At 41.5% G+C, this 26,685-nt stretch overlaps 1 protein-coding gene across 3 annotated transcripts in view; it reads right to left on the bottom strand.

Annotated features, from left to right (window-relative positions):
* Window positions 1-26,685, bottom strand: part of Hivep3 (HIVEP zinc finger 3) — a 490,457-nt gene that overhangs the window by 337,259 nt on the left and 126,513 nt on the right. For 2 of the 3 annotated variants that reach the window (XM_046468682.2, XM_046468680.2), the window contains exon 2: window positions 13,957-14,068. The gene's annotated coding sequence lies outside the window, so the exon portion shown is untranslated. Of the gene's footprint in view, window positions 1-13,956; window positions 14,069-15,677; window positions 15,761-26,685 lie in introns of those variants that run through there. The other variant, XM_046468681.2, reaches the window with a different exon arrangement.

Below are 26,685 nucleotides of genomic sequence, written 5' to 3'. Positions count from 1 at the left end.
CATACAGCTGGCACTCAGTCCTTGAAACTGCTGTAGTTATATTGGAGGTGAGGCACAGAAAAGACCCCTGCTGATCCAACCTGTCCTATCCTGCTTTCCTTGGGAAGATCCAAGACATTCATACCTGACTAGGGAGTTCACAAGGGAAAAGAAATCAAGAAACATCTATCATTGTTTTCTTGGACCCAGATGTGACCAAACTAAGCCTGGACTGAGAGCTGAAGGACGGATGGCGTGCTCCTCTGCTGAGTGGGCTGGGAGCCAGGGTCAGCAGCTTTCTGTCCTGGGAGCCTTTCAGACTCAGAGCACATGCACACCCAGACTCTTAAAGAGGGTTAGGTCAGCAAACAGACATTGAAAAGCCATTAGCATCTCTGTGTCCCTGTCGGCTATCTCCAGCCCAGCAACCAGGAACCAGTGCAGACAGTTCGCTGATTAGCCTGCAGAACAGGGTGCCCAGATCCAAGGAATGTAGCCACATGGCCTATATTCCAGTTGCACCTTCACGCACAGCTGTGCAACCTTGAGTCCATGACCTTGACCTCTGAAAACTCAATTCCCTTGTCTATAAAATAATTCCTGACCCTTAAAAACACTGGGGGAAGGGGAAGTGTTTGAAAGTCTAAATGCACAGGCCTCACACCAGACCAATAAGATCTGAAGCCCCCTGATGGAACCCACTGCTGTAAGGGGACATGCTCACCTTCTACTCACAGAGTAGAATTAAATGAGATATCTGTGGAGGACATTTACACCATGCTTTTGCTCCATAAAAGGTAGTTTTCATGCTGGACCCCTCTGAGTTCCTAGACCTACATCACCAGGCCCCTGGAGGAATGCACTTTAGAATTTTACTCTGCCCATGGGAAGCTTCTGCTCAGGTACCTCACTTTAGCAAATATCAAAGATCAATCCGTCATTTTGATCTTTCTAGTTCTTTTTGATCACCCTAGTCCTGAATCATCTTACTATGGGAGAGAGGAAAAGTTCAGGCCCCCAAAGTGCTTCTATCTCTGGATTAAAGCCTGTGAGACCACCTCCTTGTCTCCAACTATGCTCTCGATGGGCCAAATGTCCCCATCCTGAGAAGAGAGTTGCCTTCCAGAGCTTCAGTACCTGGCTTGCAGAAGTGCCAGGGCCTGAGATGGGAATCCATGACTGGCTACTATGGAGGCTGCCCCAGCAGTCACATCCTGGGCAGAGCTGTAAGACTAATATCCCTGGCCTGTGGTTCCTTTGCCATGTCTCCAATCAACCCAGGGATTCAAGCCCTCTGAAACATGGAGACTGATGACAACTAGGTTAGGAGGATTAAAGAGTATGTGCGCGGGCCTCTCCAGTCCATATTGCTTCTTTGGTTGGTATGTCTGGACCCAGAGCTGGAGAAGGAAGTGGGACAGAGTAAAAAAGATGGGGTCCCCTTGTAGTTTGTAGTTATATTGTTTAAAGAATAATAAACATGAAGAACAGAAACAAAACTTCAACTCAAGGGCTGGTTTTGTAGCTCAGTGGTACAGCACTCACCTGCCAGAGGTAAGGTCCTGGATTCCACCCCCAGCAACACTGGCAAGTGGGAAATATGGACAAACTTCAATTCAAGTGGTAAAGAGAGGTATCCATCTGGGAGATGAGCTGGTAACAAGGGGGAAAGTGCTGTCCTTCCAGGATAAAGAAATTGATTTTGCTGCCCAATGAGAGGTCAGGTTCCCAGGTAGCAGAGCAGTTGACAGAGACTCTTCCAGACTCCTCTTGAGCCTAAAATGTGCATGTCAGACCCCAATACCCATTCTTGTCAAGTCTCTCAACAACACAGTATTTAGTATGGGCTGTCTATCTATCTATCTATCTATCTATCTATCTATCTATCTATCTGGTTATGTATCTTTCAAGCTCATGAGGTAGCTACTGGTATTACCCCTCATTTTGCAGGTGAGGCACACAGAGGCTAAATAACTTGTTCAAGGTCATATAGTATGTAACAAAGTTGGGAGATGAACCCTATAAGTCTGGATTCAATGCCTGTGCTCTTACTTCTTATGCCAAATTGTCTAGTGAGGGTGTCAAACAGGTCAACAGACAATTAGAATACAGTGTCTAAGTAATTCCTGGGGCCTAGCACAGATGGTGGTATCCAAAGTCCTATTATAATCTGATTGTTCACTCACAGGAAGGAAAAAAGAACCTGGTGACAGGCTGATTGGCACAAAGACAGGCAAAATGGACATTCCAAAAGAGACCTGATTAGGTATTTTCCTGAGCAATAAAACGATATGAACACAAAGACGTGTACCTAATTGTTCTTGGAAGCTTTATTTGCAATAGGCAAACTTTGGAAAGAACCCAGATTTCTACCAATAGGTGAATGAATTTTTTTTCCTAATTATGCACGTTAAGTACACCGTATCTGACATGCTTGGAACCAGAAACATTTCAGATTGCAGGTTTTTTCCAATTTTGGAATATTTTCATACACACAATGAGATATCTTGGGAATGGGACCCAAATCTAAATACAAAATTCATCTTTGTTTTTGCTTGGTGCTGTGTTGCACACATAGTAATTCTAGCTACATGGGAGACGGTGGTAGGAGAATCACAAGTTCAAGGTTGGCCTGGGCCACTTAGCTAGGCCCTGTCTCAAAATTAAATTAAAAGGTCTGGGGGTGTAGCTCAGTAGTAGAGCACCTGCCCAGCAGGCACAAGGGCCTGGATGTAATCCTGAGTACCACACACACAAAAAAAAAAAATTCATGTTTCACACACACCTTATACACACAGCCTGAAGGTAATTTTATATAATATTCTTGGTGTCTACATTGTGACTGTGACCTATCACACAGGCCAGGTATGGAATTCTTCACTTATGATGTTCTGTCGGTGCTCAAAGAGTTTTTGAGTTTTGGAGCATTTTGGATTTAGATTTTTGGATTAGGAATGCTTAACCTGTATACCCTCTCATCAGAATACTATTCAGCTATGCAAAGAATGAAGTACGGATAAATATAACACAGATGAATCTCAACGAATTATCCTCAGCAAAAGGAGTCAGAAGAAAAGCATGCATACTATATGACTCCATCTAGATGCAATGCTAAAAAAAAGTAAACTCTAGTGTCAAAAATCCAGATCAATGGTGGCCAAGAGATAGGAGTGGGAGAACTGATTGAATGAGACATGGGGGGACTTTTGGTAATGATTGACATGTTCTATATTGTGATTACGATAGAAGCTACACAAGTATAGATACCTGTTAAAAACCCTTTGAATTGTACACTTATAACCATGAATTTCGTTACATGTAAATTACACTCAATTTTTTAAACTTTTTCAAAAGACTTTTGAGGTTACCAAGTCCCAACTTAGATGTGCTGGGCTTTGAAGGTAGGGATGAGGGTTGAACATACCTTCCTCTCTTTGCTTCTTTGCTTTTTTTTTTCTTTCTTTCTCCCCCTCCCATTTCTTCATTGGCTCTTCCTTCCTACTTTCTTCTCTCCTTTTTTCTTCCTTCATTCCTCTTCCCACCTTAACTCCCTTCTTTCATTTTTTTCCCTTTCCTTCTTCTTCTTCTCTTTCCAAAACCTTCCACCTTCTTTTCCAAGCCAAGCCTGGTGATAGGCCCCTGTGCTCCAAGCATTTCCAGTACTGCCATTACAAATTAGTGGAAATGATCAGACACCAGGTAGATTGGTTCTCAGTCCACTTGAGAGGGGCAGATGCTCTGCAAAAGTGGCCAGTGACCCACAGAGAAGGCTGGCAAGACCACAAGACTCTTGCTGGGTCCCTCTGTGGCTTCTGCCCACGAGGTACAAACTATGCATATATTAAACAAAAGAAGAGGAAGTGCTTTTCTAAGAATCACTAGGCTTTGGGAGAGAGGAAGGTCATTTGTCTTCAACCAAGTGGGGGGCGCGTTCCTTCTTTGGGACCTCCATTAGGAGATGAGGGGGGATAGGAGAGGGGGTCCAGTGGGGGAGAGGAGCAAGTGCACACAACAGGGAAGGCCTCTCTGAGGAAAGAGCAAGGTGAGTTCTTCATCTTAAACCCTAGGAAGGATAAAAGGAAAGATGGAGCCCTTCATCCAACCAGTGCCCACAGAGCCAGCACCCAGGTCAGACACATCCCCAGCCTCACTGGATAAGAAGAGAACAGAGAAGTTAACCGGGCAAGGAGACAGCAGGAATGGAGACAGAAATGAGACTGGCATAGTTCCCTCTAGTGGGCTGCAGGAGGCCCCTGGCAGCCGGAATGTCCATCTGCTATGCCCCACCACTAGTAGGAGGCTCACAGGAAGGGAAGGGGACAATGACGGACCTACAGCCCCTTGCTCAGAACTATACCAGGAAGTGAGCAGCAGGACCCACCAGCTTGGGAGTAAACCACCACAGAGTCATCAGTCGGGACTCTCTTGGACAAAGAGAGTGAGAAAGTCTCTCAGCCAAGAGGTGGAGGTTGAGTTCAGCCAAGTTCAACCCAGACACATGGGCAGTGGGAGGAGGACTGCGGAGGCCAGCTGCCCTCCAGGTTCTGTTTCATGGAAGTTGAGAGAGCCAGTCTCGGAAGACTGGTGCTTTCACTGTTTTTCCCCAAAGAAGAGGTGGTCCCCATAACAAACCAAGAATGAAAAGAAAAGGGAGCATGAAGGCAGAACCTGACCTAAGACAGAGAAAGGCATCCACAAAGACAAGGTACAGAACTCTGGCCTTCTAGTAAGTGAAAGATCAAGAGACCAGCTCCAACCCTGACTTAACTCTGCTCCAGTTTTGGGAAAAAAACTATATCCAGGAGAAATATCCTGCCAAAGCAGGACAGTGAAAGTGAAAACCAGCCAAAAACCTGTCAGCTCTCCCAAGTTACAAGAAGGAAGAATTAACGCCCTAGAAGCTGGTGTACTTTTGCTAAACTACATATTACATACTCAACATTATGTCATTTGCAGGAAAATGGGTGGAACTGGAGAGCATCATGTTAAGCAAAATAAACCAGGTTTAGAAAGTCAAAGGCCATATGTTTTCTCTCATATGTGGAAGCTAGGGAGAAAAATGGAAACTAAGGGATCTCATGAAGATAAAGGGGAGACCAGCAAGGTAGAGAAAGGACATGGGGGGGAGGAGGAGGAGGAGGAGGAGGGCGGCAAGTGGAAGTACTGGGGATGGAAATTGATCAAATTATACTTTGTGCAGGTACAAATATGATACACTGAAACCCACCATTCTGTATAATTATTGTGTACCAATAAAAAATAGCATCCCTATATATACCCTGTTTATGCTGCATTACTAAGAACATATCATTGTATCTATTATGAATCACGGAATAGACTGACCATTATAATAAATCCAAGTGTACACAGGCTCAGCAGAGTCTGTCCTGATTAACAAGTGTTAAGATTTGTTGTAATTTTAAAGAAAACCTTATAGGTGTTTTTTTTTAATTTCCAGTACTATAGTGGACTAGATCAACTCTACTGAGAAAACAACTTAGAAAACTGGATACTATGGGAAAAAAATCTGATAATAACTAACAAGCTGGCAGTTTTATAAGAAATATTTAGCAAGCAAAAACATAAGTAAAACCTGAAGACCAGAACAAAAGTCATGCCCTGAAGCTAGCTCGAGGACATCTGCCAAACAAAGTGACCTTGAGCTTCATCTTTTGTAGCCTCATGGGAAGAGGAGACAAGATGAGAATTCCCACAACTGATAAAAGATATTATAACTTGGAATTAGGGAATACCAAGCATGAGAAATAATAAAATATGTATACTGACACACTTTGTGAAACTGTAGAATACCAATCAAAAATATATGATGAGGGGCTGGGGATGTGGCTCAAGCGGTAACGCGCTCGCCTGGCATACGTGGGGCACTGGGTTCAATCCTCAGCACCATATAAAAATAAAATAAAGATGTTGTGTCCACCGAAAAAAAAATATTAAAAAATTCTCTCTCTCTTTAAAAAAAAAATATATATATATATATGTATATATATATATATATATATATATAATGATGAAATAAAGTAGAATTATATAGCTTATAATGCTTATAGTAGGAGAAAATACCTGAAAATTAAAAAAACAAGTATTCAATTTAAGAAGTTAAGAAAGAACAACAGCTCTCTGGGCACAGTGGCACATGCCTGTAATCCTCGTAGCTCAGGAGGCTGAGACAGGAGATCACAAGTTCAAAGCCAGACTCAGCAAAAGCCAGGCACTGAGCAACTCAATGAGACCCTGTCTCTAAATAAAATACAAAATAGGGCTGGGGATGTGGCTCAGTGGTCAAGTGCCCTGAATTCAAACCCCAGTACTAAAAAATAAAAAATAAGAAATTAAAAAACCCTCAAACCTAGATAAGTTAGAAGGGAGACAACAATAAAAATTAATATAGAAATTCATAAATTATAAATTATATACTAAATGATAGAATGGAAAAGTCAAATGAGGATCCTGAAGTCAACATCTGGTTCTTTGAAAAAACTAGTAACTGACAAAATTCTAAAAAGACTATGCAACAAGAAAAAGCTCAAGACACAGAAGTAATAAAAACCAAAAGGGGTCATAACCACAGATACTACAGAACTTAAAAAGATAAAAGCATGTTACAAAAACTCTGTAGCAAAAATGTGTAAACACAAATGAAATGCACAAATTCCTAGAAAAATCGACTTAGACCAAAATTGAGTCAAGGCAAAAAATTAAAACCTGAATATCCATTAACTATTGAAGACGCTGAGCAGTGGTTAAACAACTTCAGGGAAGGAAGAATTCTAGCTGCAGATAAACTCTTTTTGAAAACAGATAAGAAAGAAACATTCTACAATCTACTTTACAAATCCAGCATAAACTCAGTAACAAACCCAACAAGGAGAATCTAAGAAGGAAAAATTACAGTTCAATACTTTCCTGAACATGACCAAACCTTCTATACTAACATTAGCAAAACAAATCTAGCAATGTATTAAAAAATGAACCCATTATGACCACGTCAAGTTTATTCTAGGAAAGCAAGATTAATTTAATTTTGGAAAATGAGTTTACCAGACATTAATAAATTAAAGGAAGAAAAAAATTAAGTAAATCCTCTCAATAAATGTAGAAAAAGTATTTTTTAAAGTTTCATTTATGATTACAAAAAAAAACTATTTGCAAACTATAGAAGAAGGGTAGCTCTGTATTTTGATAAAGAATATTAAAGCCATAGATAACATCATTTTCAGGGAAAATGTTCAACACAAAAGGCAAAAACTAAAATTGTAGAAGACAATAAAAGAGATATATTGTTCTTCAGAAGTCCTTAATAAGATATGTAGTGTTGAATGATAAAGGAAAGATTGATATATTTTTATTATGTGGAATTAAGAATTTCTGCTACTCTAAAATACTAAAAAGAACATGAAAACCTACCACAAATTAGGAGATGATATTTGCAATCCTGAGTAACAGTCTTCACCATATATAAAGAGCTCCTACAAATAAATAGGAAAACCATAAACTACACAATTTTTAAATAAATAGGCAAAAGACTTGAAAGGCACTTCACACACAGAGAAAGAAAATCCAAAAGGCCAAAAATATACAAAAAGATTCTGTACCACTTTAGCAATCAAATATATGTAAATTAAAATCAGCTAAGTCATTGTTCTACCCCCATGAAACTGACAGCAATTTCCAACAACATATGACAAAATATTAAGTGTTAACAAGGACACTGAGCAACAGGAAGCATTCCACACTGTAGCTAGCCGTAGAAATTGGTTCAACACATTGGAAATTAATTATTTGAGGTGAAATTTATATAACCTAATGGAAATTAATTTCAAATGATTCTAATAGCATTGAAAATGCTCACAGTCTGAGACCAATAATTCAAACTACTGTGTTTCTTCCCTAAGCAAACTTATATACATGCTCAGCAGGACTTGAACAAAAATGTTTATAGCAGCACTATTTACAACTGCAAAAAAAAAATGGAAATAGGTGTTCATTAATAATATACTCAATGGAATATTGCAGTTCAGCAAAATAGAAAAAAAATTCAGTTACACTCAACAGTATGAATGAATCTAAGAGTAAAACATCTAACAACCATCTGGCATTCATGGTTACCCCATTCCTGTTGGGGCAGATGTAATCCCCTTAGAAAAGGATGGGAGGACTTGATGAGACCTCATGGGAGCTCTGCAAAAGGAACAGGTAAGAAGCAACCTACCAACTGATAATCAAGTGATAGGAAGATATTCCAGTTCTTTCCACCAGTGTGGCCTTACTGGTGTGTAGGGCTCAATCTGAGCAGAAGAACAAAAGGGTACAAATGGGGTTCCCATCATATTTAGTCACAAACACATACAACTAAACAAGATATTATTGAGGGATACAAATAGAAGTGTAAGACAATAAAGAAAAGCATAAGGAGAAGACACAGAAATATCTGGGAAATGGTTATCCCTGAGAAGGGTTGGGGGATGGGATGTGCAGCAGTACTCAGGGGAATTCCAAGGCAGGAGTGACATTCTTTCAAATTGACTGCTAGGCACATGGGTGCTTGTAGTACTACTCATTAGACTTTTAGATACCGTTTAAGTGTATACACTTTTACACTTTTCAGTTTGTTGTATCTAGTTTGTCTATTCTATTAAAAATTATTTTAATGGAAACTCATGGAGAAAATTTTAAGAAGAAACCATCATATGGAATCACTGTGGTTTCTGCCACATCTTGTCTAGTTGCTGGGCAAAGATGATCTTCTAGATTGCAACTGGTGGTGCTCAAATCCACTTAAAATTCTAAGAGCTTCTTCCAAAATCACTCCAGAAACATTCTTTCAAGAATCTCTCCTGCCACGTATAGCAAAGCTCAGTACATTCTGCTCTGGCTCCTTCATCTAATACAATCATAGTCATGGTATTTTTTTTTAAGTCTCCCAGAATTCTTCCAAATTTTGAAATGTTCAAAATGAGGGCATAGAGCAAATGACTATACCCTGTGTCTCTTGCATAGATTTCAGAGATGATGCTCCCATTGTAAGTTCTTCACCACATGCTTCAGCTGTGCAGTGCCCCATTCCCCTCATCAAGATTTGCTGATAGAGAAGTTTCCAACAGTGCATTAAGTATATACTAATGGCCAGGGAGCAGGGGTTATCTCCAGGGCGTGCACACATGTGCGATTTTTTTGGCAACCCCAGGGACGCATGGCATTAGTAGATCCAAACTTTCAGTTTTTCAGTTATTGGTGAATAACCCCTAAGAGCCAATCCATGGTAACTCCTTCTCATTCTCCTTCTCCTTCTTCTTTTTTTTCTGGAGCACCAATGTGAACTATGTGTTGCAAAGTCTACAGCACAAGAGGGAGTCGCTTAACTAGAGACTGAGCCTTCTCCAAGGTCCGGCATCCCCAACCCAAGGGGCTACCAGAGATACAGAGACTCTATGGACATAAGAAAAACTTTCTTTCCTTAAGTACAAGTTGAAAATGCAAAGAACTGGTGGCCTGTGAATAATCCTAGGAACTTTTCTCCCTGTGAAACCAGTCAACAGCCTATGCAAGTAGTTTTGCATTTGCAAACTTGGGGATTGACCAAGGGCTTAAGATGTATCCACTGGGAGTGCCAAGGGTCTACTGTAGTGAATCTTGGTTGAGGAAGCTTTCAAAATTCTTTTGTTAAATTCATTCATTCTTGTCAGGGTTCCTCTGATCTTAAGATAGCTTCACCAACTAATGTCAAGTCTGAGAGTTCAGTGAATGACTTCCAAGCTCCCTGGGATTCCAAGGAATCCTCTTTTCTCCATCTTATTACAATAGGACCTTGTACTTATATACATGGAAACTTTAGAGAGTTCTGAGCAATTCTGGTTATACTCAATGATCTGATGTTGAGAGTTGCTTTTAGAAAATTTAAGAATTTCTTCCCATAGATTACCAAAACAATGAATTTACGTGTATGTAGAAAGTGAGTAATATTCTTCCCTTAATTTTAACAAGGTTTTTGCATGTTGCACATACGTACTACATTTTAAAAATACTCCTTAAGAAATGAAAAAAAAAGAGGAAAAAATAAAGAAATAAAAATACTCCTTAAAAAGCATCAGCATTCATTTTCTTAACCTTTTGTTTTTCCTGTTACCTTTGTTTTGGAGCAAACTATAATTGCAAAAATCAGCAGAGGGTCTAGCCAAGCCGAGTATCACTCATATAAGTCAGCTGTCCTTCCAGTTTTGAGTATAAAGTCTGAATTAAGTAAACACGGCTGCTGAGCATGGGGTGTGGCCAAACATCTTGAACTCATTTCTCTGATGGCAAAGGACACTGGCAATGGTAAATCCACATTCCCCACACAGATGCAGAAACAAATGCCACTAGGGAACACCTCTCCTGATCCCTTTCCATCAACTCTCTTCCAACACCAGCATTCAGACTGGAAGGGCCTAAGAATGTCCTCCGGTCACAGGACAGACTGAGGTTCTAATGTCTCCTTAGTATTTTCTGTAGCATGAAATGATGAAACATAACCACTACTAATAATAGCATAATAGTTTTCCCTAATAAATTTCAACAAAAGATTATAAGGTTCACAATTAATTTCAATAGCAGGGTTTTATCACTGTAATATAATTTGATCAGCAAACCCTTAGCTGGCCAGAAACCCAGGAGGGTTCTTTTATTCTGAATAGCTATGCTTTTTCTTCTAAATGTCCTGCTTAAAAAAAAAAAAAGCCATTCTCATGCTTTCTTAAAGTGGACACATAAAATGTCATTTAAACTCTTCTTAACATATATGGCTCATTGTGAGCATCAGTTACTATGCTAAAAAACAGAGTCCTGAAGACCCAATAAAATACATAAACTTTCATAAATGCTTAAAGCAAACACATTCAACTTAAAACCCCATGTTTGGAATACTTGTATCTCTTACATTTTATTTTACTTTCTTTTAAATTTTTTTTGTATGTTTCTTTCATTACTAATTCTTCATACTGTTGCTTGACAAAAGAACTTTAATTATCCTTTTACAGTAGTTTATGACTCTCTTCCAATTTGCTTTTAGAACTTCTATAAACAAAAGCAAAGTCCTAAAAAAGGGTCTGCAATCACCTTCAACAATCAGACTGACTGAACCGTAGCTCATGGGCTTATGACATCTCTCTTGGTTTACCTTTTGTAATTCTGCCTTCCAGATTGTTATGGTACTATTCTAACACCCACCAGCTACAGAGCACATTTACTGTTTAGTTGATCTCATTTTCTACTCAATACTTTCCGGTACACTTAGAACAAGTCAAAGGCTTTGGCCAGGTCTAACCCCAAATACCAGCCCTGCTTGTTCACCTAGCTGGGGTTTCCTGCCCTGCCTGCCCAGTATAACTATAGATTTGCAAATAGACTGCGACTCCCAGGGAAACAGAATGAAGAACAGACTGTCATGGGCTGTCTGATGGGCAGCACAGAGGGCAGAAAAAAACCTGAAAGACACCTGGGAACTCACAGAGAGCAGGAAGTAAGAGACAAGTTAAAAGTTATCCAGTTGTCACCCAGCTTTCTTAATGTTATCTTTGATCAAGGCGGTCCTGCAATCTGCCAGGACTTCTTCACACTAAATGCATCTTCTTCTTGCCTGTACCTTTTACACACTAAGTGACTCCATGGCTTACTTGGCAAGAGCCCAAGGGCAGCACACACTTCTCCACGCCAATGAGGGTGGCTGCCACTAAAACGCAATGGGTGGAGACAGCTCAATAATAGTGCCAGTTGAGCACAACTTGATTCACTGCCACAAAGCACGCGGTAGTAGTTACTAATTGGCCCTCAAAGCGCACACACACACACACACACACAAGGATGCTAAGAGCAAAAAAACCCCTCCAAAACACCCTTAGCCTTAAGTGGCTAGACTTTGTCACCAAATTAACAAATCTGTCCAGCAGCCCTTGGCTGAGACACTAAGGGGTGTGATAGGAAGACTTTGTGTTAACAATTCTAGATTCTGTGGGGTATCTTAACAGAGTAGGGAGGGAGAAGAATGCTAAGTGTCACCACACACACCCTCCTCTCCTGCCTGCAGAAATCTCAGTGGGATAGCTGTCTGCCTACCTTGCAAAAAAAAAAAAAAAGGAAAAAACCTCCACTATTTTAATGCAAGGATGGAAAAGGCCACCAACCTCTACAGGTCTTCTCAGCTTTAAAGAGCAGAGGTCCAGCAACTCCATCAGTACCCAAGGTCTGCTCTTCAATTCCATAGAGCACCCATCCTCAGAGCAAAACTGACCCCTGGTGGGACAGGCACTCTTCCACTCCAGCTGCTCACCCAGAAGCATGAAGAAAAGCTAAAACCTGGGCCTTCACCTGAATTCAGAATTTTCTGCTTTGAGTTAGGAACCTAGGGGCCCTGCAGGGGAGATTCCAACCTCCTGCAGGGACCAAGATTGGTGAGATTGCCCACTAAAAGTTCAGACAAGCAATGACTGGCTCAAAGAGACATGGGACAGTCTCAGATCAACACCAATCCAAAGCCAATATCATGCTGTGCTCAACAGGATTGATCTTTGCCCTGTGCTCTCACATTCAAGTCATTCAAATGATTCCTCCTTGTAGCAGGTTCCCTGTTTCCAGCATGGGTGTGGAGCAAGTGCGCGCGCGCACACACACACACACACACACACACACACAATTACATAAAGACATCAAAAAAACAGTACCACCTAACTTCTGCAGTTGGGGGAGGACCAGGAGATAGTGGGGGATTGGTTGGGCATAGGGTCTGATCATCAGTTGGGCTTACATAATCACACAAATATGGCTGTAGAACACTTCCCTGGAGATCAGCTCAGCAGATGCATCAGTCTCACTACCCCCCTCCCAGAACCAGAAGCAAAGCCAGGGTTAACATGGAAGCACCCCATGTAGCTGGAGGGGGCAGGGATCTGGCTGCTGCCATAGCAATGTCAAAGGCTGCCAGAAACTTCAGGGTCCAAAACACAGGGCCAAGGTGCTGCTCACTGGCACCTGTTCCTTCAGACCCTCTTCCTGCAACCACTGTCCCCAAAGTTCAAGGACAGACCAAGCCACAGAAGTGCTGACTTGTAATGTAAACCAAACCCGTTGCTTGAAGGAAACCAAGGCCCAGGCCCCCAAGTTCCTTTATACCACCACTCTGTCCAAGCTATGGGGCACAGGATCTCTGCCACACTTGGGAGTCTTCGGACAGCCTGGACAACCCATTAGGAGCCAGCCAATTCAGCACCATTCCCGTTTCCATTTTAAAAGATGGTAAATGTGGGGCATAAGTTGGAGGAGCCCCCCCCCCCACTTTGCTAGTGGGAAGGCAAGAATCCCCACCAGAATAGGAGCATGTGCTTAGTTGGGAGGTCTGTGTTTGGGAGAGAGGAGTGATTTTTTTCTTTAGGAACATTTCAGAGGGGCAGGATTAAGGGGGAAGGGAAGGCTCTTCCCTCTGTCTGGGCACCCAGCAACATGAATCTTACTCTCAACCAGAGGATAGAGTCCTGAACAATCCTGGAGCCACAGCCACAATAGCAGTGGGGAAAGGGCAATGCCTTTGACGACAGCTAAGGTTCTGGTAGCTCAGAGCCCAGTTCCCGGCATGGCACGCCGGCCTCTGACGAGCCAGCGCTGGAGCCAGCTCAGGAGCGCGCGGCGCACACAGGGTTACAGCCCAGCCGCCGCTGCCGGTGATTGACGCGCGGGGGTCACTTGAGGCTCGCGCAGCTCCCCCAGCACAGGCAAGCGGCGCGCTCAGCCCACCCGGGGCACCACGGCCGCCCACCCAGCCGGCCCCTGCCCTTGGCCTCCCGACACCTGGCGTAAGAAAGGAAGCGACAAAATGGAATCGGCAGCTCAGCTCGTTATTGCACTTTTCCGTGGCGGCCGCAGGCAAAAACACAATCCGTAAAATAAAGCACAAGGAATCCATCCGCCGAATAAAAACCCAGAGTCCCCTACCTTCGGCCTTGGGATGGCAAACTGGTCCTGTGTTCTCTGACCCACGGATCCAGCCCCTTCTTCATGAATTATTCCGGCCGGTCGGGATATTGTGCATTTTTTTCATGAACACCTGTTTCAAGTAAGGGGTAAAGACCTTATTGAAAGAATTGTCCTTAAAAAACAGCCCGTGCATACGTATGTCCATCCAGGCATGCATGCGTGTTTGTATACACACGTATGCACACGGAAGATCCATGTACATTGGAGCACCAAACTAGGCAGTGGGATAATGGGAGAGTCGGCTGGTTGTGAGCATGCTCGCGCCGGGAACAGATCCACCCTCTGTTATTCCTCTGAATAAATATAAATCACCATCAGAAACCCAAACAGAAGCATCCCTCTTGAATTCCTGCTGCTGAAAAACACGGAATAAATTCAGCCCGCAGACACAGAATCTAATCAGCAGCTGTTTTCTGAATCCAGAGCCAACCCATGCCTGGCTTGTCTTTTCCACTAGGAGTCCAGGCCTTTTTTGAAAGGGGTTTTAACCTTTTAAAGATACAGTACACCAATTATCACTTCTGAATAGCCATCATTTGGAGTGCAGGAAGCCAGTTCCATGCCTACAACCACACAGGGCAGGGTGGCAAGCAATGACAATGATTTTATTTATTGGTGCCCTTTAAAAAGTACATTGCATGTGTTTCACATACATGCATGCATATAAAAGGCATATATATGGAGAGAGAAAATATGTAAATGTAAGGCATAAGACTAGACATACATATTCACTGCCTGATGAGCTTCTCAATGATGAACTGGCATATTATGTAAACACTATGATCCTTCACTTCCGAACACACATGTTCTCTTGGTCAGATGATCAGGGAACTCTTGTCAGCACAGGTGCCATCCTGCACCAGCCACTTACTGCTAATAAAGAGCCAGGATGCCTGCAATAGTGGCTGAAGGAGGTGGGGACCTATGGGGCCCCAGAGTTCACCACAGGGCATTGCTTGCCAGCCCTGCAGTTTCAGGGTCCATGTCCTCAACTCAAAGGATAATTCTGACACTATTTCTCAACTCTAATATGATCTAGGACCAGATTGTGTTCCAAGACATAATTTCTTCCCATCAGAATCGAGAATCAAAACTACCACCTAAATCATAGTGTATCAAAAATTGAGATTTTCCCTTCCTCAAGATTTCAATTAGCTTTTGTTACTTTGTTTTTATTTTTACTCTTTTTTAAAGAGTAGGATTGAGCATGGAGGTAGAAAAAACAGGGTAGACAGATAAACCACCTCCAGTTTAAATTAAACAACAACAAACAAACAAACAATCAAAAAACCTCACCAAGTACTTTAGCCATCCAGATGGTGTTTATTCTAGTTTTTCTTTGGCTTTTAAAGAGGTAGCACTGAGAAGAAGCAAAACTTCTAACCTTATTCATGTTTGAAAGGAAGACAAATGCCTTTTTCAGCTGGGTTTTTTTTTTTTTTTTCACACACATTCCTGCATCCCAGCCCCCTGCAAGCCCCACAACTTCAGAATGGAGCAGCCCACTCTCCCCTGGTTCTTGCCCATTAGCCATAGGGGCCACCAGGCTCACCTCCGTGGTGGTATTCCTACAGTCACTCCGGGACAGGTCCCTCCAGCTCTAGCACCAGCGCCTACTCCCTCCCTTGCCCAATTCTGCCAGGCACACTACTGACATCAGTGTGTTGTCACTCTCTCACCTGGTCGCAGGCACTGTCTGCTCTGTCCTCCCCGACACACACACACACACACACACACACACACGCGCGCGCGCGCTCTCCCATCCCTCCCCCCACTTCCAGTGCTCTTTAGCAGAAAATTATCATATTTCATGTGTCATCGCCCTAGCTAGCTGGGCCTGTCACCGATTGGCTGGGCACTGGAAGCCGGAAATGTCACCAGCCACACAGCATGGAGCTGGCTCTCCCTCAGTCACCCCAGACCTGAGCCCAGGAGGCTCAGTGACAAGGCACAGACCTACCACAGGGAGCCTGTCACTCTCTCTCAGCCTCGCCTCCACCCAGCACTGGGGGAGGAACAGCCAGGGGAGGAGGTGGGAGGGCACCTGCAGTGAGGGAGGGAGCTGTGTGTGGAGAAGAAACCAAAGATGTCTCCATTCGGATTGAAAGATGTGGAGACAGTGTTCCTGACAAAAACACTCTCTCTTCACATTAAAAAAAAAGAAACGAAACGAAAAGTCGGGAAGGCTGGGTGTAAACAAGATCTCTACTCATGGGAGTTCATCTGCTGGGCTCATTCCCCACCTAACAGCACGTGTCCCTGGTGGAGAACCACAATATCGCCAGGCTGGCAGACAGTCCAGAAAGTGATTCTGGTCCATCCGGTTACCTTTACAGAGAATAGCAATTAACCCTCCAGGAAAGGAGGCATCTTAACCTGGCTCTGCAATGCATTATAAAGTCACAACTTTTCAAGAAGCAAATGGTCTTTGTGATCACAGAAGTCACTTGCATTTGCCACCTGTGAGTCTTCTGCTGGTTTAATGAGACTGAGCATTTAAAGGTCCCTTCATTCTCTTCTCCTGACTAAACTACATGCTATGTCTCTGGCCCTTTGTGTAAAAGTTATTTCTCAAATCTTTCATTATATTTAGGGTCTAAAAGAATCTTCCCAGAGAGTCAATTCTGCCATCCCCATGATGTTTCAGTCCCCTAGCCTAGTTCTACAGTGTGGCTTTTGGTTTGGGGAATGATAAATTGGGCTCCTGTGCTTATCCCTTTTCCTTCCTACCCCCCAAACCACTTTCATGACCAAAACATTAGTGGCCATGGTGGGACACAAAGAAAAATGCCTTCAATAAATCAGATATTTTAGCAGGATGCAGTGGTGCACACCTGTAATCCCAGCAGCTCAAGAGGATGAGACAGGAGGATCGAGGTTCAAAGCCAGACTCAGCAACTTAGCAAGGCACTAAGCTTAGCAAGACCCTATCTCAAAATAAAAATCAATCAATAAAAAGACCCTATCTCAAAATAAAAATCAATCAATAAAAAGAAAGTAGATCTTTTGAGGAATAAGGGGAAGATCCAAAGTTGACAGGGCAAGGGTGAGGAAAGGCTGCTTCACGGTGATAAACTCATGGTTCTACATGGGCCCCTGAAGAAGTAAGTACTTGGGTTTCCAAGCTCAAAGAATCCAGACTGGACAAGGGTCATGGGCATCGATGCAGGAGTATATTAAGGACATCAAGAACAAGGACAGTTAGCTCCACACAGAGTAATTGAACACAGAAGTTATTTCACAGCTTCTTTGGAAAGTGGGAGGTTTGTTACTAATATAAAAAAGGAGCCAGAGATTGAATAGGAGCAGGATACCAGCTCTTTTGGCAACACCATTAAACACACATGCTTGTGCGTACACACACACACACGCACACACACACACCACAAGATAAAGAAACTGAAATAAACAGAAGAAAACAAGATGTTACAGAGAAGGGCTGGGGTTGTGGCTTAGCAGTAGATTACCCACCTAGCATGTGTGAGGCCCTGGGTTCAATCCTTAGCACCACATAAAAATAAAAAAATAAATAAAGGTATTGTGTCCGACTACTATATATATATGAATATATATGTATATATGTATAATATATATATATATATATATATATATATATAATCTTATTTTTTAAAAAAAACATGATGTAACAGAGAGATCCAGAACGTCCAATATTACTCCAACAGGAATTCCGGATGGAGACAACACCATCAATGAGGAGGAGAGCAATGACCAAGGAAGCAAGAGAAGACCATTCCCTTGAGCTAAAGAAAGAACTCAGGGCTCGGATCATATCCTGTCTGGGCAGCAGGATCACTGAACAAATACACACTTCTTGATGCAGTCTGCTACCCCAAGAACAAAGACAAACAACCACAAGCTTCCTCATAGGGGAGAACAATCCGGCTGCTTAAAAGGAAATTAAACAGACTGACCTCCTACTTCTTGTCTGCAACACTCTGCTCAGAGACACCGACAGAGTTTTTATAGAATTCCAAGGGAATGTTATTTGAACTCAAGAGTTCAACAGCTGCCTGACTCTAATTTCCCTCTTATGTGATGACAAAATAAAGGTATGTTTGAAGACACAGAAATTACATCCCTCAAATACCCCTTATTAAAAAAGAAAAAAAAATTTTTTTTTTTAGAGTGAAGATCTCTTCAAAGCAAAGGGGAAAATAAGCCAGAATAATGAATTCAAGAAAAGAGAAGATCTGTTATATAAGAAAATGTAATGAGGGCTGGGGATGTGGCTCAAGCGGTAGCAAGCTCGCCTGGCATCCGTGCGGCCTGGGTTCGATCCTCAGCACCACATACAAACAAAGATGTTGTGTCCACTGAAAACTAAAAAAATAAATAAATATTAAAAAAAAAAGAAAAGAAAATGTAATGAAGAATAAAACCAACAAAATATAAGACTAAGCATAATAATTGTTAATAAGGTTGTAAACTTTGTTAGAAATTTTGAAAAATCAAATTTAAATGATTTAAACACATAGTTGTTCCCACAGTCTGCAGTTTCACTTGCTTCACTTCAGTTACCCGTGGTCAAGAAGAAAAAGGTAAGTATAGTGAAATGACATAGACAGACCATATCCGCATAATGTTAATTACAGTGTCTTGTTATAATTATTCTATTTAATTATTATTGTTGTTAACCTCTTCCTGTGCCTAATTTATAAAGGATATATATATATATATATATGATCCAGTACCATCTGTAGTTTCAGGAATTCTCTGGAAAGGGTCTTAGCACACCCCTGTGGATAAGAAACTATTATTGTATAATCTCTATCTATCTATCTATCTCTCAGATATAAATGTCTGAAATTAAACTTCCATATTATTTTTTAAAAATTAGAAAATCTCAGTTGAGATAAGTAAGTGAAATCTGTCTATAGAAAGTGACAACAGGGCTGGGGATGTGGCTCAAGCGGTAGCGCGCTCGCCTGGCATGCGTGCAGCCCGGATTCCATCCTCAGCACCACATACAAACAAAGGTGTTGTGTCCGCCGAAAAACTAAAAAAAAAAAATATTAAAATTCTCTCTCTCTCTCTCTCTCTCTCTCTCTCTCTCTCTCTCTTTAAAAAAAGAAAGAAAGAAAGTGTCTGACAACAGAGTTTGTGAATGGTAAGTCATTAAAAGACAGAGAAATAAGATGAGAGGATCATCCTGGCAGGAAATGATTCTATTCTATTCTATTCTTCCCAAGACCCACATTTAAAGTGATGATAAGGAATTTTAAGTTGAAATACTCAATGAGAAGAAAATAGTAGAAGAACCATTGATCAGGAAAATTGAAAAAGAATAGAGGGGGACTTAATATATCAGATAGAAATATATACTTTAATGCTATAGTATATAGTACAGCATTGCTCATGGCAGAGATCTACAAAATGGATTGAGAAAACAGAATTAAGTCAAGAAGCAATTTGGCTCTAGTTTCCTATGGGAAGGTCAGGCATAAAAACAGTTTTAAATCAGGGAGGAAAGAATATATTATGTAATAAATAGTATCACACTGCAGCTATATATTTGAAAATCATTCTTTTACCTCTCCTGCCTTATTTAAAATTTGTTCTATTTTCAGAAAAAAAAAAATATTCTAAAGAATAGATAGGTATTATGGTTGATCAATAAGTCATAGACTGGTATGAACTTTTTACCTGCCAATAACAAAAAGAAAAAATGTGGATGTAAAAAATATCATTGTGGTATGCTAAATAATGGCTCCCAAAGACATTTACTTCCTAATCCCAGGAAGCTGAATGTTGCCTTATATAGCAAAAGAAATTATTTAGTTAATGATCTTGAGATGGAGAGATTACTCCACATTATCTGGGAGGACCCTGAATGTAATCATCAGTATCCCTTATAAGAGAAAGGAAGAGAGAACAAGAGAGGCCGAGATCGGAGCGATGCAGCCACAAAACAAGAAATGCTAGAAGCCACCAGAAGCTGGAAGAAGCAATGAACAGATTCTACCCTGGGACCTCTGGAGGAAGGCCAGCCCTGCCAACACCTGGACCTCAGCCCATTTTCTGGACTCCAGAACTATAAGCAAATAAATATGTTGTTTTCAGCCACCAAGTACGTGATATTTGTTACAGAGGCCAGAGGAAACTCAGAAAACCACCACTATGAGAAGCACAGTACTTCCTAGGGATTATAGTTATTATTCTCAGCAGCAATACTTATGCAAGCTTAGCACTGCTAGATTATTTACATGTCTCATTTAATTCACATATGAGGAAGCGGCAGACAGTTGGGGCTGTTATGGCTCTGCCCCTTAGCAGCAAGTGTCCTTGGGTAAGTAACCTCCTAATGCTGCTCTTTCTCACCTGTAAAGTAGAGGTAAGAATGGCACCTACCTGTAGGGGCTGTTGAGGATACAGTGAGGCTGTCTATGTCAAGTGCCTGGTGATAGGGCTCATACATGCTAAGTAATAATGAGAAAGTCCTTACTCAGCACTGCAATCTGTCTCCCAGAGCTTTCTCACTAATTCTCATTCTTCCCTTTGGATACATACAGAACAAGGGTCTCTCCTAACTTCCTGAATGTCCTTCAAATACCTGAAGATGATGATCATGTCATCACAGTTCAAGCTTCTCTAGGCTAAAATGCCTTTGGTCATTGTCCTTAGGAGTTCATCTGGAGTCCCTTCCCATCCTGGTCACCTCCTCTGAACACATTCTGTGCATCTTAAGATGTGACCCCAGACTCGTCACCATGTTTATTCTAGAGTAGAGTTCCCCAAACTATAGCCTGTGGTCCAACCTCATTTTTGCAGCCACATGCAAAGCATGGATTTGACATTTTTTGAAGATTTATAGAAAAAGAGGCACAGAAAATATTTTGTGACAGAGACCATAAAGTCTAAAAATGTTTACTCTTTTACCCTTCTCAGAAAAAGTTTGCCAACTCCTGTTCTAGAAGGTACTCCACTTCTTCTATCAGTACAATATAAAGTGCTTAAGATTTTTTGGCAACCAAATTCCACTACTGTACATTCTGAACTTAACTCTAAGGCTACTGATTGTTCCATCTTTATCCATTCTCCCCTCTCTTTTCAATTATTAATAAACTTCTTAGCTAGGAACATGGCTGCTGAGCTAAAGATGACATTTCCCAGCCTCCTCTGCAGGAGGGCATGACCAGGAGAGAAGGCTCCAGCCTTGAGCCTGGGGTGTAAGGAGATATGAAATGTGTCATTTTCCTGTCATGCTCTTGAAGGGAAGAATCCCATTCTCCCCTTCCTTTTCCCTGTCCTACTGGCTGGATGGGGGACCTGAGGGCCATGTGGAAGAGGGGTGGCAGAGTAATGAGAAAGAAGACTCCTGGGTCTCTGGTGGTGCCATTTCATTTTGTGCTCCTTATTCTAAAAGGGAAACAAACTTTTAATTTATGTGTCCACTGTTCTTTCTGGTCTTTGGGACAGCAAGTGAATCTGTGCCCCAAGCAATATGACCATCACTTTCAACTTCCAAGTATTTTTCAAACTGCTAGTACCAAACCGCACACTTCCCTGGCCTGTACTCACACAGCTAATTTGTTGAACCCCTTGCAGGACTTTACATTGAGCTCTACCACACTTCTTCATATTGTTAGAATATGAAGCCCATTATTTTGCCCTGACATCTGGGACCTAATTCTATCACCCAAACTAGGTTTTATCCTTTCTAATTTTATATCATTCTTCAAAATGTACTTTAGTCGTAGCACTCAAACTACACAGAGTGCTTGTCAAAACATCTGAGCAAAATTAACAATAATGCAGTGGAAAAGGCTGTGGTATCGTGCTGCTATGAACATCGATGTAGCAGTGTCCCTGTAGCATGCTCTTTTTAGGTCTTTAGGGAATAGACCAAGAAGGGGAATAGCTGGGTCAAATGGTGGCTCCATTCCCAGCTTTCCAAGAAATCTCCATACTGCTTTCCAAATTGGCTGCACCAATTTGCAGTCCCACCAGCAATGTACAAGTGTACCCTTTTCCCCACATCCTCGCCAGCACTTGTTGTTGTTTGACTTCATAATGGCTGCCAATCTTACTGAAGTGAGATGGTATCTTAGGGTGGTTTTGATTTGCATTTCTCTGACAGCTAGAGATGGTGAGCATTTTTTCATGTACTTGTTGATTGACTGTATGTCCTCCTCTGAGAAGTGTCTGTTCAGGTCCTTGGCCCATTTGTTGATTGGGTTGTTTGTTCTCTTATTGTCTAATTTTTTGAGTTCTTTGTATACTCTGGATATTAGGGCTCTATCTGAAGTGTGAGGAGTAAAGATTTGTTCCCAGGGTGTAGGCTCCCTATTTACCTCTCTTATTGTTTCTTTTGCTGAGAAAAAACTTTTTAGTTTGAGTAAGTCCCATTTGTTGATTCTAGTTATTAACTTTTGTGCTATGGGTGTCCTATTGAGGAATTTGGAGCCCGACCCCACCAACTGTAGATCGTAGCCAACTTTTTCTTCTATCAGACGGCTCGTCTCTGATTTGATATCAAGCTCCTTGATCCATTTTGAATTCACTTTTGTGCATGGCGAGAGAAAGGGATTCAGTTTCATTTTGTTGCATATGGATTTCCAGTTTTCCCAGCACTATTTGTTGAAGATGCTATCCTTCCTCCATTGCATGCTTTTAGCCCCTTTATCAAATATAAGATAGTTGTAGTTTTGTGGATTGGTTTCTGTAGTTCACAATAGCAAGACTGTGGAACCAACCTAGATGCCCTTCAATAGACGAATGGATAAAAAAAATGTGGCATTTATACACAATGGAGTATTACTCTGCATTAAAAAATGACAAAATCATAGAATTTACAGGGAAATGGAGGCATTAGAGCAGATTATGCTAAGTGAAGCTAGCCAATCCCTAAAAAACAAATGCCAAATGTCTTCTTTGATATAAGGAGAGTAACTAAGATCAGAGTAGGGACGAAGAGCAGGAGAAGAAGATTAACATTTAACAGGGATGAGAGGTGGGAAGGAAAGGGAGAGAGAAGGGAAATTGCATGGTAATGGAAGGAGACCCTCAGGGTTATACAGTGGAGGGGGTAGAGAGAGAGGAGGGGAGGGGAGGGGAGGGGAGAGGTGGGGAGGGGGGAGGGGGGAGGATGGGAAAGGCAGCAGAGCACAACAGACACTAGTATGGCAATATGTAAATCAATGGATGTGTAACTGATGTGATTCTGCAATCTGTGTATGGGGTGAAGGTGGGAGTTCATAACCCACTTGAATCAAAGTGTGGAATATGATATGTCAAGAAATTTGTAATGTTTTGAACAACCCACAATAAAAAAATTTTAAAAAAAATTAAAAAAAAAGACTTAGAAACCCTTAAAGAAAAGATTATCAAAAGAGTAAAAAAAAAAAAAAAAGGCTGTGGTATCCATTTGTAGGAAAAGGAAATAACAGATCAAACCAAGGTCTAAATGGAGAAGGTGGGGGAGGGGAAGGAGAGCCTTTACTATGTTCCAGTCACTTTATTGGAAACTTCCCCCACTGTTAGCTCATTTATTAAATATTTTCCTATGTATTAATTTATTTCATAAGTAGTCATTTTAAATTTTAAAATATTGACTAGAAATGTTAACCTCACAGGGGAGAGAAAACAATCATCTGTAAACACTGAAGAAAACACAGCCCGTGCAAATCTCTCTTTGCCTAAGTCTGCGTATACCCAACCTCTCTTTGGACTCCTGAAGAAGGCATTCCCGGCATTCCTTGTAAGGCTTGGAGTTAAAGGTGGATGTAGTCCAAGAGTATAACTCAAGAATCAAAATCATCACTGTAGACTACTGATCAGTGTTTTCTGAAACATCTAGCTGGTCCCTGGTGTGACAGGGTGAGAAGTAATGCCTGTTGCCCTCTGCAGAGCTGTGTGACAAAAGGCTAGGAGTAGGGTCAGACTCACTGGGTCCAAACCCTGCAGGACCTGAGCCAATCACTTATCCTTTGCTGCATGGTTTTCGTTTTCTGTAAAACAGGCATGTGTTATCTTTCCCACAACCATCTAAGGTAGATCCCCTCCCTCCATATTTTGCAGATGAGGAATATAAGACTTATGTTCCTTGTCCAAGGACAAACCAATCAGGTCACGATTCAATCCTAGGCCCATCTGATTCCCAATCTCCTGCTGTTTCCTATTCCAGGGCAGAGAAATAAAATATGACAATTAAGGTATAAGGTATCAAATCATGCCATAAAGGATGACCTTCCCAGGAGAAGTAAGGTCAGATGACTTCATGGGATGCTCAAGATGAAGTCCAAATGGACTCAAAGGTTGTTTTCTTCTGGCTTCCTTAGAGTTCCTCTTGCATTGGTTAGGGTGGAACATACTTTAGGATAGTGTTTAAAACAGACCTAGTGTAAGTCCCACTCCCCTCTTACATTCAGCCTGTTTGGTGGCCTTATCAGGTAGTTTCTAACACAGTAAAATCAGCCAAGACAAATATGCATCACCCTTTTTGCTTCTGTTTATCTAAAATTATAATAGTATGTGAATAAAGTCACACACACACACACACAGAGAGAGAGAGAGAGAGAGAGAGAGAGAGAGAGAGAGAGAGTTCTGTACCTTTCTTTTATTCCCCGTGTGCCTAAGACATGAGGAGGCACATCAGGGGCCTCAACCCTGAATGGCAGGTGTCACCAGGAGGCACAGCAACTCTCCAAAAAGAGTGTTTTCTGATTGAAAAAAAAAAAATCCTGGACCCATTTAGAATTAGTGCCTTAAGTGGAATAGTCATGAATTTATGAAGAAACAAAAAAGGAATATGAAGAGACATTTAAAAAACTATGTAAGCTAAAATGTTTGCATCCTGTGGATGCTATTTGAGATTGCATCTCAAAACCCCTGAGGAGCTTTGGAAAAAGTGTAGATGCTTCCAAGTTTCTCCAGGAAGGTCTTGGCATACATGAATCATTGAAGCTCCGTGGGCATTCTGACAAGCCCACGAAAGAACCAGTGCAGGTGTCAGCTTTAGAAAGCCAGAGTCACATAAAATTTTACCATTCCAGACCCAATCTGAGCAGATGTGATATAGAAATATTCCAGCAGATGACGGCTTCTAAGGCATCAATGGATTCAATCTACTCAAGCATAACTTGAATAAAATTGGCTAAACTCAGAACAAGAAAAGGAGTTGAAGGACTCAGGGACTTTGAAGTATACCAGGAAGTTGGAGTCAGCTAACAACTCCTGGAGTCTGCTTTTCCTCTCAGATGAGGATGTGGTCATGTTGTGTTGAGTTTGGGCTCAAGAATCAGGAAAGTCTTATGCTGGGGAATAAAATCCCTCTAAGGAAGCCCGAAGCCAGTGACTGGAACAGTTCCTGTAGTGCTGGGAGTCTCCAGAGCAAGAACAATGAAGCACAAAAGGGCTTCTCAGGTCTGGTGAGGCTCCCCTTTGGACAGCTGGTGACATGGCAGCCACGTGTCCCTAATGGAAACTCTTGGAAGCCACCCTCTCCTGCACTGACACAGGCCACCTGTCTCAGTAGAATGTTGGACCCCATTTCTTGCCTAAGTAGTCTCTGTGTGTGTGTTGAAATGGGTGGGGTTCTACCAAAAACTGCTGCAAAGACAGACTTGGGAAAGGTACAGTGGTAAATACCAGGCCACAAATCCAAAAATGAATCTAAAGAACTAGAGGATCAAGATGAAAAATCTTGGTCAGACTGAAAAATAGCTATAACTCTAAAAGACTGTCAATAAACACCACAAGTCAGATGATCCTGGACATTAATGATCCTGGACATTATCAGAGGTCAAAACTTCACAGGCCTTCAGGGGCCAAGAGAATAATAAAAGTATGTGAAGCAGCTTGGATAAGCAAAGGAAAAGTAGAGTGATAATGTATCTCTGTGTGTTAGTTTAAAAAGAAAGAAAGAAAGAAAAAGACAGAAAAGAAAAAAAGTTGAAAACCACGTTGGCTAAGAACAGTTGGAATCAGATGATAGCCAGCTTGCACGCGCTTCCCAATGACCACTGTCAGAAAAAGAGAAAAGTCCATCCCTCTCTTAGAAGAATAAAGAAAATAAGCTTTTAAATTTTTGCTTTTTTTAAAGCAATTTTTATGAACACCCCCCAAAACAGGATGTCTTCAAATGAGTTGAGTCAAATGATCCCATGACAGTAGATCTCAAACTACAGTTCAAAGGGCACAGTGGATCACAGAAGTGTCCAGGTAGTGTGCAAGATGCTCTTCTACAAGTCCTGTGTACAGCCTAAGGGTTTCCATACTACTCCCCTGTGGCATGCACAGAGGATTCTTTGCTTCTTTCTTTCAGGGCTATTTCATCAAAAGCTCTCTGTACTTTGAAAATGTTTATTTTGAGATAATTTTAAACTTCAGAAGAGTTGTAAAGATTGTACATAGAGTCCCCATTTGCCCCTTTCTCAGCTTTCCCTGTCGTGAACATCTATCTACACAACTATAGTACAATGATCAAACTAAGAAAATGATCCTGTACAGTACTGTTAACTAAACTACAGATTTTTCTCTAATGTTACCAGTTTTATCACTAATGGCTTTTTTCATTCCAGGATTCCATTAAGGATCCCACATTGCATTTAGTTTTCATTTCTCCTTGAAATCTATTCTGTGTCTATTCTTAGTCTTTATCTTTCATGACCTTGACACTTTTGAACAGTACTGATCAGGTGTTTTATAGACTGTCCCTCAATTTGGGTT

This window comes from Marmota monax, unplaced genomic scaffold (assembly GCF_021218885.2).
Source record: "Marmota monax isolate L192 unplaced genomic scaffold, Marmota_monax_Labrador192_F-V1.1 WCK01_AAM20220418_F8-fsc00008, whole genome shotgun sequence".
Lineage (NCBI taxonomy): Eukaryota > Metazoa > Chordata > Mammalia > Rodentia > Sciuridae > Marmota > Marmota monax.
Note: the sequence above shows the minus strand (reverse complement) of the source record. Positions and strands in the feature narration are given on the sequence as shown.